Source organism: Galeopterus variegatus, unplaced genomic scaffold (assembly GCF_000696425.1).
Source record: "Galeopterus variegatus unplaced genomic scaffold, G_variegatus-3.0.2 Scaffold620, whole genome shotgun sequence".
NCBI classification, from domain to species: domain Eukaryota; kingdom Metazoa; phylum Chordata; class Mammalia; order Dermoptera; family Cynocephalidae; genus Galeopterus; species Galeopterus variegatus.
Genome location: NW_007726731.1, coordinates 343,975 through 357,191, shown reverse-complemented (window position 1 = coordinate 357,191; position 13,217 = coordinate 343,975). Strand labels below are relative to the sequence as shown.

At 36.3% G+C, this 13,217-nt stretch overlaps 1 protein-coding gene across 4 annotated transcripts in view; it reads left to right on the top strand.

Annotated features, from left to right (window-relative positions):
• The first annotated feature begins 2,707 nt into the window (after positions 1–2,707).
• NCOA1 (nuclear receptor coactivator 1) overlaps positions 2,708–13,217 on the top strand; it is a 189,602-nt gene continuing 179,092 nt past the window's right edge. For all 4 annotated transcript variants that reach the window (XM_008570619.1, XM_008570620.1, XM_008570618.1 and 1 more), the window contains exon 1: positions 2,708–2,789. The gene's annotated coding sequence lies outside the window, so the exon portion shown is untranslated. The remainder of the gene's footprint in view (positions 2,790–13,217) is intronic.

Genomic DNA, 13,217 nt, shown 5'->3' with positions numbered 1-13,217 from the left:
CTCAGAATAGGCTGGGCAACCATTTCTTACTCATGAATTCACTGGAAATAACCTTGGAAACTGATGAAATGTATTTAACTATTGTCAGGAAGAATAAGGAGATGAAAATACCAAAGAATAGTTTTGTCGCAAAGTAGAACATACAAAAACCAATAATTTCTTTATTTAGATTATAACCCAGAGACTGACCTTATTGTTGGGAAACAAATGAAATACACAAGAAACTTGGTAAACCAAGGGACGGATGGTGAACATTACTTAAAGTTGGTAGGAAAACTGGTTGGTAATTTGGAATACAGTTCAGTTTAGAGCCAAATCTCACTTCAAACATCATATGGAATGAAGTATTCAAAAAGTAGTTCATAGAAAAGTGAAAATTAGAGTATTTATCTGCTGTTATTGAAGGGGGAGAAATTTCAAAGCAGAGAAATAATAAAAGAAATAAGGCAATGATGGACAAATCTGTCCACCTAAAAATGAAAACTTCTGTGTTAAAGGCCAGTCATAAGATTGAGAAAATGTTAAAAGTAAGTCTAAGACATATTTTCACAATATAAACAACTTTCACAAATGGTTAAGGAAAATATGAAGAAACCCCTATCACATCCCATCCCTAGTAGGGCTGAAAGAGGCAGAATGGCAAAAGTTTGGAAAGAAAGGCAGTGTGAGTAATGGGAGAAATACCTGATTAATGATATGTAAAGTGGTTGCTGCACAGCATTCAGTGTCTAGCTGAATTTGAAGACCATAATATTATAGCAGGATCATGTTTTTGTGATTTTTTTTTTCTCTAGCATGTGATTGGATTGACCTAGAATTAGGAGTTTAAAGGTGGTGAAGTGGAAGGAAGAAAGTAACATATTAGGTGGATTGATAGCTTGGGAGACATCCAAAAATTTGAGACTGGGGCTAACACAGCAACTGGAGTGGTGAAAGAGCAGGTAGCGCACTTCTAAGGGATAGAGTCTGGACCCATATTGAATGACAAAGAGAAGAAGAGGGTAGTACGGCCAGATGGAAAGCCTCGGGAAAGATGGGGATTGCTTGTGATCTGAAAGTGTCACTCTGGAGAAGCTGATCCCTACTGCCTTACCCTTCACTCTAGAGGGTTCTTTTCAAGAGCCAGATTTGGCCTGGTGGTTGAAAAGGTCTGGTCGGTGATAAGGTTGAGAATGCAGAGATGATTTGTTTTACCACATAAGAGGAGATTCCAGAGGTCCTTGTGAAAAAGATTGGAAGGAAGGGCAGCAGTGGGGGGGACAAATGGGGTGGGTGAAAAAGCATAGAGAGCATTGTGGGCATGAAAATAGGAGACAGGGTAGTTGGCCAGAATGGTGTTGTGTGTTTTGAATAAAGCCCAAGGGTAATAGGGGTGGGAGCCACAGGTAAAATTAACTAGCCCAAGTTCCTGTGATATGATTGTCTCTGGAGCTGACCCACTGTCTTATCTTTGTGATCTAAAGGGAATGTTAGTAAAAAGCTTAACCCTTGGTGGTAAAGCTTTAAATAGTGAGAAGCCATCAGGGCTCACATTTCTTTTTTTTTTTTTTCTTTTTTCTTTTTTCCTTTTTGTCCTTTTTTGTGTCCAGCAACGGATCGCAACCCTCAGTGTCGCGCCCGTACCGGACCAGGACCGGCAACGGGATCGCAACCCTCGGTGTTGCTCCCACACCTCGCTCAGCCAGTGAGCGGGAACCGGTCTGTATGTGGGATCCGAACCCTCGGCGGGAGCGCCACCACGCCCCCAAGCACCGCGCCACCGCGCCCACACTGCTACAGTGCACCACTGGGCCGGCCCAGGGCTCACATTTCTTTTTCTTTTTTTTTTTTTTTGTCTTTTGTCTTTTTTCCGTGTCCGGCAACGGATCGCAACCCTCAGTGTTGCCCCCGTAACTGGACCGGGGACCGGCAACGGGATCGCAAGCCTCGGTGTTGCTCCCGCGCCTCGCTCAGCCAGTGAGCGGGAGCCGGTCTGTATGTGGGATCCGAACCCTCGGACGGGAGCGCCGCCGCGCTTCCCAAGCGGCGCACTATCCAGTGTGCCACCGGGCCAGCCCCGGGCTCACATTTCTTAAGAAGGTTCTGTCTCCCTGCTATTTGGAATTAGCTTTGAAGTGGAATAGGAAGATTCAGCACTATCACTAATTTAGTAAAATCCGCTTTGTAATATCCCACTGGCCAGTCGCCCAGGAATGAATAGTAGCCATGATATTGGGTGCTTCTTTATCACAGAGTTATCTTCTGCGGGGAATCCTATTTCCTCTTACTATTTTATTTTACCTAAAATTGAGTACTGAGGCCACTGCTGCTGGGATGACTCCACTGGCTCTGATGAATAAGCTAATAGTTACCAGTCCCATGCCTCTTGGAATACTAGTGCAAATCCCAGTTTGCTGAATACCTTCTTTGGGGAGCTGAATTTTTTTTTAAAAACCAATAACTACCTCTTGTCAATTTTATATATTTATCTATTACTTTAATCTTTATTTTTTGTTAACCTGTAGTAGTGGCAAGAATGGGAAGTGGCATTTTTGGAATAGTAAAGCATCTGTGTAAGAATATTGGTATGCTTACAGGGAAATAGTGATGTGTCACAGTATCTAAAATCTGTAATGTTTTCAGTGGCCTAAATGTATCTTCTTTTTCCTACTTTAGATCTGTCCATACTAATGGGAATGTAACTGGAACTGACTGATTATAAAATCAAGGACCATCAGGCAAGATCATGCAATAGGAAACTTTGCTTCCAAATGAAGGCACCAACATTTAGAATTTCTACTTATTCTAAGGTATCTGAGGCACAACTTTACTTTAATTTGACCCCTTGGCAGTCATTTTATAATGCTGATTTCTGTATATAGGTTTTATAAGTTTAAAAGTTCTTGTATGTTAGAATGGTTAGCTTTTAGAGAAGAGTTTATTTCCCCTATGTCATCCCCCACCCTCCCCACAAAAATCAACTGAGAAAAGATCCAGATTTTAAAGGGAGGTATTCCTTATAATTAGGAAAGCATGTCAATAATAAGATATTGAGTGCAGATTAAGACTTAGTAAACTATCTGTGTTAGAAATACTGCAGTAAATGTCAATTTTTAAAAATTTTATTTATTTTATTTATGTCATGAGATGAGCAACTGAATTCAGCATTGTAACAGAGTCTGCCCATATGATATCAGAGACCTTAGTGATTGTCCCTCAGTTTTGTTTAAAACCTTTCTCTCCCTTTCTCCTGAACTTACTGTTAAGGATTTTGTATTCACCAAGAAATGTTGCTGTTATTCCCCATAGGCTGTCCCTGTAGGACCTTTGGGATCTGATGGATTAGTTTCACTTGGACCAGAAAAACAAGATTTGTAATTAAAGAATCAAGTGATACTTCCAAAACATGGATTGGATCTCCACTTTAAAGACTACATAAGACAACTGAAAACAAAAAGGAAATATATCAACAGAAAACAAAAACAAAGATAGTCCTCTCTTTTTCTAAAATACATATAAATTCCAAACAGGGTATAGTTAGTTAGGTGTTTATTTAAAAATAAAATAGTTTTATTTTAACTATAGTCTTCCGAATAGGCAGGAAGTATGGAAAGTATTTTAGGGGGCAGGTCAAAGTTGGTTGGTTTCTCTGTGTATGTTACAGAGGTTTGTAAATTGATACCTTGCTAGAATGTAAAGAAGGTGAAAATCTGAGAAAAATGTATCACTAATTACTAGGATTGTAAATTTCATTCTACAAAAACATTCCAAAATAATATGAATTCATGATATTGGAAATTCTAAGACCGCCTCAGTTAAAATAAATGGATTACCTCCTAGAAGGGGATGGTGTAATTAAGCAATTTTTGCCAAGGAGAAGTTTTCTTGAATCAAGTAGCAGATGAAAAAGAGTTGCTTTGATAAGTTTTAAAACTTCTCTGGCAGCTACTAGATGTGTTGAAAGTTTTTTGGTGTCATTTTAAATCAAATAATAATGATTAAATATACAACTTGCCTTATTACCAGGACCATTTAACTTATTTTTTAGATATGTCTTTCCTTCTTACTTTCTAAGAACATTAGCTGAATGCCCAAGCTTTGCAAAGAATGATTCTAGATATGTGGAAGAATATAAATTATTCTATAACTTCATGATGAATGAAGTTGAAGACATCTTTTTTTTTTTTTTTTGTCTTTTTCCGTGTCCGGCATCGGATCGCAACCCTCAGTGTCGCCCCCGTACCGGACCGGGACCGGCAACGGGATCGCAACCCTCGGCGTTGCTCCCGCGCCTCGCTCAGCCAGTGAGCGGGAACCGGTCTATATGTGGGATCCGAACCCTCGGGCGGGAGTGCCGCCGCGCTTCCCAAGCGGCGCACTATCCAGTGCGCCACCGGGCCAGCCCGAAGACATCTTTTACCCAGAATGTTTACTCTGGGGTTAGGGAGACTAAATTCACTCATCTAAAACCATTTATATGCAATCATAAAATGAGTATGTAAAATCGTAATTTAGAATTCCTTTCTATATAATATAGTTAAGTTCTATATTCAGATCTTAACAAAAGTAAAGATTAGGGAATAGGAAGTTCTGATCAACTGAATTTGTGGCTAATTGGTTGTGGTTGTTAACTATTTATGGTTCTACTTGTAAAAGTATTTTGTAGCCTAAATTAGGTTGCTTAAATCTTTAAATTAGGAATTTCTAATTCATCAATTATATCTCCCCACTCTTTGGCAAGTTTTTGTAGAGTGATATTCCCTATTCATATTTGTCATATTCCCCTTTGAAAATGAACGAAAGTGGAAAATTTTACAAGCTTGTGCTTGGAAGCTTTATATAAATACATCTGAACAATATTTTCTTATACTTTATTTTGAGAAGACTTTAGATTTTGAGATTATGGGATTTTATTATTTTGGCGGGATTAGAACAAAGCACAGTCAGCACTTGAGAAGATGAGTTAAGACCATAGAACATTACATATCCTGGATTACAGTTTACATTAAGTTAAAATGATCTCTTTTAAAAATATTTTGTCTGGACTCAGTAAAACATTTGAAAACAAATTTCAGCAAGGTGTATTAAAGGAATCGGTATTTCTTTGCTACAATCTTCTCTGGTGTGTGATAGAAAGAGCACAAACTGGTTCTACTTTTATGCTACCTTGGAGAATTGAATTAATATTTCTTAGTTTCCTTTTCTATAATAATTAACTTTTAGACTTGTGATGAGAAATGAAATGTGTATAAAATAATATAAAGCAATGCTTTTCAGTGTGAAAATAAATTTTGTTGCTGAAGTCAGAGAAGACAATACTACTGAAGTATCATTCACAGGTATCCTTTTCCTAGCAAAAAAACAGGTCAACTCACACTATTACTGAGAAGCTTGTTAAACCAGTTTCAAAGTTAATGACAAATATTATGCTTGGAGAGAAAGTAAAATGAGCTTTTGGCAAAAATTCCTTATCAAAGGTATACCATCTGGAAAAGCAATTCTGTCATGTGCATGTGCTAGTGGATATTCTGTTTTTCAATTGGATGAAAGCACTGATGTATGGAGGATGTATCAGTACTTGATGTAGATGTGTTACTGTTTTATCATGGAAAAATCACCACAGCAGAAGAGTTTTTTGCTTTTATTTTGTTTTGTTGTTCTTGATGGTGGTGGTTGTTGGTTGTTGTTTTTTAAGCCATTATAGCCTGGAAAGGTTGCATTTATTCCTTCTGATCAAAGCACCATCAACTTGAACTGCAAGAAAGGGTGATACTTGCTTTTCAGGTAAAAGAGATTGCACCAGGATATCAATTTGTATACTGCTTTTTTCAGAGTGAAGAATTGGCATTCAGTAGTGTGATTTCTGATCATGATTTAGTGTAGAAGAAAAGAGTAAAAATTGTGGATATAAGCAATTTTGGGTCATTAAAACCACATCTATTTAGAGTTTATGAAGAAATGATCAGAAGCTTTTCCACAGTGATATATGCTAGATGTTCAGAGGGAAAGGGTTTTCATGTTTGTTAATTCATTTTTTAGTACAACAAGATAATGAAATACTTCTTTACTTACTTTAATGCCATTTCTATGATTTCGAGGGGAATAACTTACCAAATACATTTAGTATTTTGAATAGTCTGAATTTACAGCTTTATATTCACAATATCATGAATTTTAATATTAAGGATAAGATGTGAGAATTTTGTAAAAGACTGAATGATGGACCAAATAGTTTAATCTTTAAGAGTTTGACCATTTTCCCACACTTGATGAGCTTATTAATTTATCAAAGAAAAAAAAAGTGAAATTTTACTGCATATATTTAAAAATCACATCCAAATTTTGAAATATGACATGAAGAAATACTTCCCAGAGCCAAAATGCAAGCAGAATCCTAATTAGGAATCTTTTTGTTTCAGTCTTCCAAGTTGAAGCATTTAACTTCCAGCTTTGAGTGGAATATGTTTTTTTTTTTTTAAGCATTCAATGGAATGTTGAAAGTAGGCTTCAGTGAGAAACCTCGCTATAATTTCTGCTCTCTGTTCAATCATAATATCCAGACTGTATAACACAGCTGATTTATAATTTATAATTAGGAATTTTTAATTTAGTAGAAATAAGAATAAGGAAGAAACTAGCTGAATATGAAAACTGGCATATGGTTCAATCTGATTCCATACCTGGGGTCTTGAACGACTTGCACATTAGTTATCAAACACTAATAGGGTTGTGGCAAAACAACTCAGGTGCTTAATTGAATAGGCTCTGGCTGGCCAAAGATGAATCTATTTGAGCATCATTAAGCATAACTGCATTATAAATGAATCATACCAAATATATTTCAATACATTAGTTCATAATGATACTTAAAAAAAACTCCTTAGTTTTCTTTGGAGTATGCTAAGTAACCAACTATATTTCAGGGTAACCAAACAGTTGATGAAGGGAAGTTTCTTTTCTCATATGCTTTCTAGTTAATAGATGAAGAAGGAGTCATAGAATAGAACATCGCCATTTTGTAATGAATTCCTGGACCTAAGCAAAGCTTATCAATGGCTGTTAACATCACAGGAAGAGAGATGAGACATTATATTTCTCTTAATGAAAATTCACAGCACTATCTATGAAGTATCCTTGCCAAAAAATTGACTTGAGCATGAATCTGATCAAGCTTCTAGCTCTACCTACCAGTTTATAGGAAACACAGAGAAACATGTGAACTAATACCATGGGGATGCAGTCAGCAAAATACAGGCTACAGGAAACTCCTAGGGGCATATGACTTGGTTTTTTCAACAAATAAATTGTAGGGAGAAAAAAGAGAAACAGGAAGAAATATTAGATTAAGCAATGTTTGGACTTTATTTGGGTTCAGATTTTAAAAATTTGAACATTGACTGGATATTTGATATTAAATAATTATTGTTAATTTTTAGGTGTGATAATAGTATGTAGTTATATTTAAAAAGAATCCTTATCTTTTAGAGATACATATTGACATATTGATGGATACAAGGATATTCCTGGAATCTGCTTCATTATTATCCAGAATACAGATGAGGCTATGGGTGGGAAATAAACAAGACTGGCCACGAGTTGATCATTGTTTGAGCCAGAGAGAGGGAGAGGGGTAATTCTTGATAATATTCTCTAAGCTTTTTTTGAAAAATTCCGTAAGAAAAAAGTCTAAAAATACAATGAATTATATGTATTCAGCAACCTGCTGAATTCTTATTTCTAATTTTTTTTTTAGTCTATTGGGTGTTCGTATAGAAAATCATATTGCTTACAAAGGATAATTTTACTGTATACTGTTTACTATTTATTATTTACTGTTTACTATTCTAAATGCTTTATACATATTAGCTCATTAGGTCCTTACAAGAAGTCCAGTGAAGTGGGCATTAATGTGCCAAAGGTTACCTAGCTGGTATGTGTGGTAGAGCTGAGATTTGCGTCCAGGCATTCTAGTGCTACAGTCTGTGCATCTCTAGTTTTTGTATCTCTCCTTATAACCATATGTTTTTAATCCCTCTGCTCTAATCCTTACACCTTTTATTTCTTTTTTTTGTCTTAGTGTGCTGGCCAAGGAGTTCAGTTTTTAAAGTTTTTATTTAATTTTGATTTTTGGAAGTTGTCTTAATACTTAGGGAATCCAGAGACCAGTTGAGTTTACTCCTTTACAAATACAAGGTACTCACTAAGCAACTAAAAATTAACTTAGCCAGAAACCAAAGAATAAAGTGTTTTATAATAGCAACTAGTGTTTTTATTATACTTCCCTCTTGTTATGTAAGCAGCCTATTCATGACTCATTTTACTTTCAAATTACTTGTTGATTTTATTGGTCCTACTTGCTGAATTTTTGTGACTCTTAGATAAAACTATTCCTTTCTCCCCTTTACCCTGGCACCTATTTTATATATATGTATATACCTATGTGACTTTATGTAAGTTACATGAGATAAAATTAGGCAAAGCACTTTGTATACTGTTTAGCACATAATATGTATCTAGTAAATATGCCTTTTGGTTTAAGAGACAACTACTTCATACTTCTAGTTTAAAATTGTTCTTTATTCTTTAATTAACTTTTTAAATGGAGAGAGGAGAATATGGCCTAGTTACTATAAGAAGTCTTAGGTCTGGGACAGTTGGGAAAAACTGTTGATAATATGTTATGGTGGTTTAATGAGTAATTTCTATGTTCTCTGCAAAGAACTTTTTTTTTTTTTCCTTTTTGTCTTTTTTACTGACCGGTAATGGGATTGCAACCCTCGGTGTCGCGCCTGTACCGGGGACCGGCAACGGGATCGCAACCCTCGGTGTTGCGCCTGCACCGCGCTCAGCCAGTGAGCGGGAACCGGTCTCCACATGGGATCCGAACCCTCGGCGGGAGCGCCGCCACACTCCCAAGCGGCGCACTCTCCAGTGCGCCACCAGGCTGGCCCTGCAAAGAACTTTTTAATAATAGTCTCTGAGTTTGAGAAAGATTACTGACTGAGTTGGTTGCCGAAAGAATACTTGCTTATTAGGGGATGGAGTGGAAATAATTTAGGGGAAAATGTGAGTTGTCCCATGGGTTAGGGCTTTTTTGTTTCTCTTCAGCCAACTGCAAAGGACATTATGACTTAGTAAGGTAGCTAAGCTTCATGAAAGGAGACATATAGGCTCTAGTAAGAAAGAAAACTTTTGGTTTCACCCTCAAGAGAAAGAGATGGGTCACAATTACAGACAGCCATTTCCTGAAGGTTATAGAAGGTGGCAATCAGAAGACTTGGAATAGCTAGTTAAAAGTTGTGCTCTTTTTCTGTGCTTCATCACCTCCCTCCCTCCAAACCAGCTGCACCTGTTCTTTTGTATAGCCATAAATTGAAGCAACTTTTTAACATATCTTTAGTGGTATTTTTTTTCTCTTTAGTGGTATTTTAAAAAATGATACTAAAGTATTTGCAGACTAAAGATTGTAGAGGCACAAGAGTTTCCTTCATTTTTCCAAAGGACAGTTATAATTATTGAATAGCATAGCTATTGAAATTGTATAACCTGACTGTATTAAAGAAGAGGATTTACTTTTGAAGGGTCATAGGTTATTGGTAAGAGACAAAACATATTTTTTGAAGAATAAAGTGTGTGACAGAAACTCACTCTCCTCTCTGGTTTTGAAAACTTTGAGAGGGAAGATGAAACCTGGATACTATGGAAACTAAAAGTGATATGAAAGAATAAGCATAGTTGAGAGGTGCTCAATTTAACTTCTTCTATCAGTTATTTGGTGAAGGCATTGAGATGTTTATTGTTCTCAAGATGAGGAAGCGTGGCTAATGTGGTCTATATAGTGTGTGGGATCAAGTGAATTTAAGAGAAAAGAAAGTTGGTATGAGGAAAATAAAAATATAATAATGAGAATAATAGCTAATATTTAATGATTGCTATGTGTCAAGCACTGTCATAGATTGTTTAGATATATTTTCAGACACTGTCCCAGTAACCAAGTGAGGTGTAAGTTATTGTTGCATTTATTTTATGTATAAGGAAGCTAAGTTATAATAAGGCTTACTTGGGATTTAAATAATTCACAGTAGAGCCAGGATTCATCCATCTCTCTCTCTTGGTGTTAAGCCAAGTTTGAGGTCAGACCTGATTCTTAATCAGACTTTAAAAAGTGAATTATTCTTCTAGTTTAAACAAACTGCAAAAGCATAGATTTGAGAAAACCAGGGCTTTAGGAATTTCACTAGTTCAGTGTAAGTTTATGATATGATGGGGTTCCTAAAAAGTATCACAAATATATTAGGTACAGTACAGTGTCTCATACAAGAAGGATCACAGTTATAACATGCTACTTACTAGTCAAACCACATTTTACGATTTTAGAGAAAAAGGAGGGTGCTTTGTTTTGACAATGGTGTTTGATATGAAGTGACTTTTCAAGTATTTTATCACTGTAACTTCCTCCGTTAAAAATGAACATGGAGATGTTTAACATGGAAATGAATTTAAATAGCTATAACATTTTTTGAGAATTTTTTTGATATTCCTTGAAATTAGAAATTCCTTACATTGTCAAGAAACACACTTTGCCTATTACAGGCCTAGCAAAGTAAACATAAAGTTAGATTAAGTGCAAAATTGAGAATCTCTGCCCTAACTCTTCATATCATATAGATGCATATAATGCGAGTAAAAATTTTAAGTCTGAAAAAGCATAGTGTAAAACCTGCATATAATAATGGGGTTTATTTAGTCACTTATGAAGCTTTCATTTGTCTTTGAGATTAAATATTCTTTTCCAGTTGACCATGCAACATTAAAAAAATAAATTTTAGATTAAACCATAAAGGAAAATCTTAGTAAATTTCAGAAAAGCTGAAATTATATATGTCTATTCTCTTTCTACAACAGAAGTTTAAAACCACTTGGAAAAATCAAACAAAAAACTTTCTCAAGTAAATATTGGGTCAAACAAGAGATCAAATGTACAATAGCTGATTGTTTACCAAGCTGAAATATATTTACTGGCACTCTTCATTCCTTTGTGTAGGTCCAAATTTTGATTTGATATTCCTTTACTTCTGCTTAGATAACATTTCTTTAGGTGCATATCTGCTGTAATATTTTTTTTCTGCTTTTGTCTAAAAACATTTTCACTTTTTAAAAAAAATATGATTGTACATATCTGTGCGGTACAGCATTGAATATCAATACCTGTGTGCAATATGTGATGTTCAAATTAGGATAATTAGTATATTTAACATTACATCATGTAATCATTTTTGTGGCCCTTTACCAATTTCTTGCTAACCCCTCCTCCCCCTCCCCCTTTCCCATCTCTGGTGGCCTCAGTTCTGTTCTGTCCTTTTGATAATTCAGCAAATTATTGATTGTTGTATCTTTCTTTCTTTCTTTCTTTTTAGCTCCCACTCATGAGTGAGCACATGTGGTATTTATCTTTCTGTGCCTGGCTTATTTTACTTAACATAATTTTCTCTAAGTTCATTCATATTGCTGTGAATGGCAGAATTTAATTCTTTTTATGGCAGAGTAGTATTCCATCATGTATATGTACCACATTTTCCTTACCCAGTCTTCACCTTCATTTTGAAATATATTTTAATTGCTTGTAGAATTTTAGTTTGACAGTGTTTTTTCTTCTAGTACATTAACGATGTTGCCCATTGTTTTCTCATTTGTATAGTTTCTGCTGAGAAGTCTGCTGTGATGCATACCTTTGTTTTTCTGTATTTGCCAGTTCTTTTTTCCCCCTCTGGCAGACTTTAACATTTTTTCTTAGTCACTGGGTTTCAACAATTTGGTTATGATATTTCTTGGTGTGGTTTTTGTTTATTCTGCTTGGATTTTGTTGAGCCTCTTGTGTCTGTGGGTTTATGGTTTTGATAGCATTTGAAAAAATTTTGCTCATTATTTCTTCAAGTATTTTTTTTCTATCACCATCTTCTCTCTAGTTTTTGGACCTCAATTATGTGTGCATTAGCTTTTTTTGTATTTTGCTACAAGTCACTGATGTTCACTTTTTTTGTTTGTTTTTAAAATTTTTCCCTTTGTGCTTCATTTTGGATATTTTCTGTCACTTTGTTTTCAAGTTAACTGTCCAATCTGCTGTTAATCCCACTTAGTTATTTTTTTTTATTTCGGTTATTGTATTTTTCATTTCCAGAAGTTCCATTTAGGCTTTAAAATTTTTTTGCACTTCTCTTTTCAGCACCTCCATGTCTTTCTCTACTTTCCTGAGCATACTGAGCATATTTATAGTAGCTCATTTAACATCTCTGTCTGCCAAGTTCTGTTTCTCTGTCAATTCTGTGTCTGTTTCTGTGGATTAGCTAGTCTCCTAGTTATAGGTTATATTTTCCTTTTATTTACATGCCTGATAAATTTTGACTGGATGTCAGACATTGTGAATTTTATGATATTGGGTGCTGGATTTTTGTTGTAGTCCTTTAAATAATGTTGGTCTAAGTTTTGTCATGCAGTTAAATATTTTGAGATCAGTTTGGTGTTTTTGAGACTTACCTTGTTTTTTTTTTTTTTTTTTCCTTTTTGTCTTTTTCCGTGTCCGGCAACGGATCGCAACCCTCAGTGTCGCCCCCGTACCGGACCGGGACCAGCAACGGGATCGCAACCCTCGGTATTGCTCCCGTGCCTCGCTCAGCCAGTGAGTGGGAACCGGTCTGTATGTGGGATCCGAACCCTTGGCGGGAGTGCTGCCACGCTTCCCAAGCGGCGCACTATAGCAGTGCGCCACCGGGCCGGCCCAAGACTTACCTTGTTTTTAGGAAACTCTGTTAGGGTGGGTCAGAGCAGTGTGCAGCCTTTTTTCCCTAGAGCTAATTTAGAAGTTAGTTTCCTTCTGAGGACTTCACAATGATGTCTCATGTATTATGAGGTCTTTTACTTTACCCAGTGGGAAGAGAAACTATCCATAGCCTTGTATGAGTTTTAGGAATTCTTTGGCCAATTTTTTTTCAGTGATCCTTTTGCCAGCCTCAGGTAGTTTTCTTTCACACATGACGGGTACGTACACTGCCAGTGGCTTGAGGGGGCTCATTTGAAGATCTTCAGAGCACTGTCTGTGTATGCAGTTTCCTTCTCTCTGCTACACTATTCCATAAATTCTGGCTGCTTTGGCCTTCCTAAATCTTAGTCTTAGTATTCTCAACTCTCTGAAACTGCCAGGGTCTGTTTAAGACACCCCCCCCCCCCCCCCCCCCCCCCCC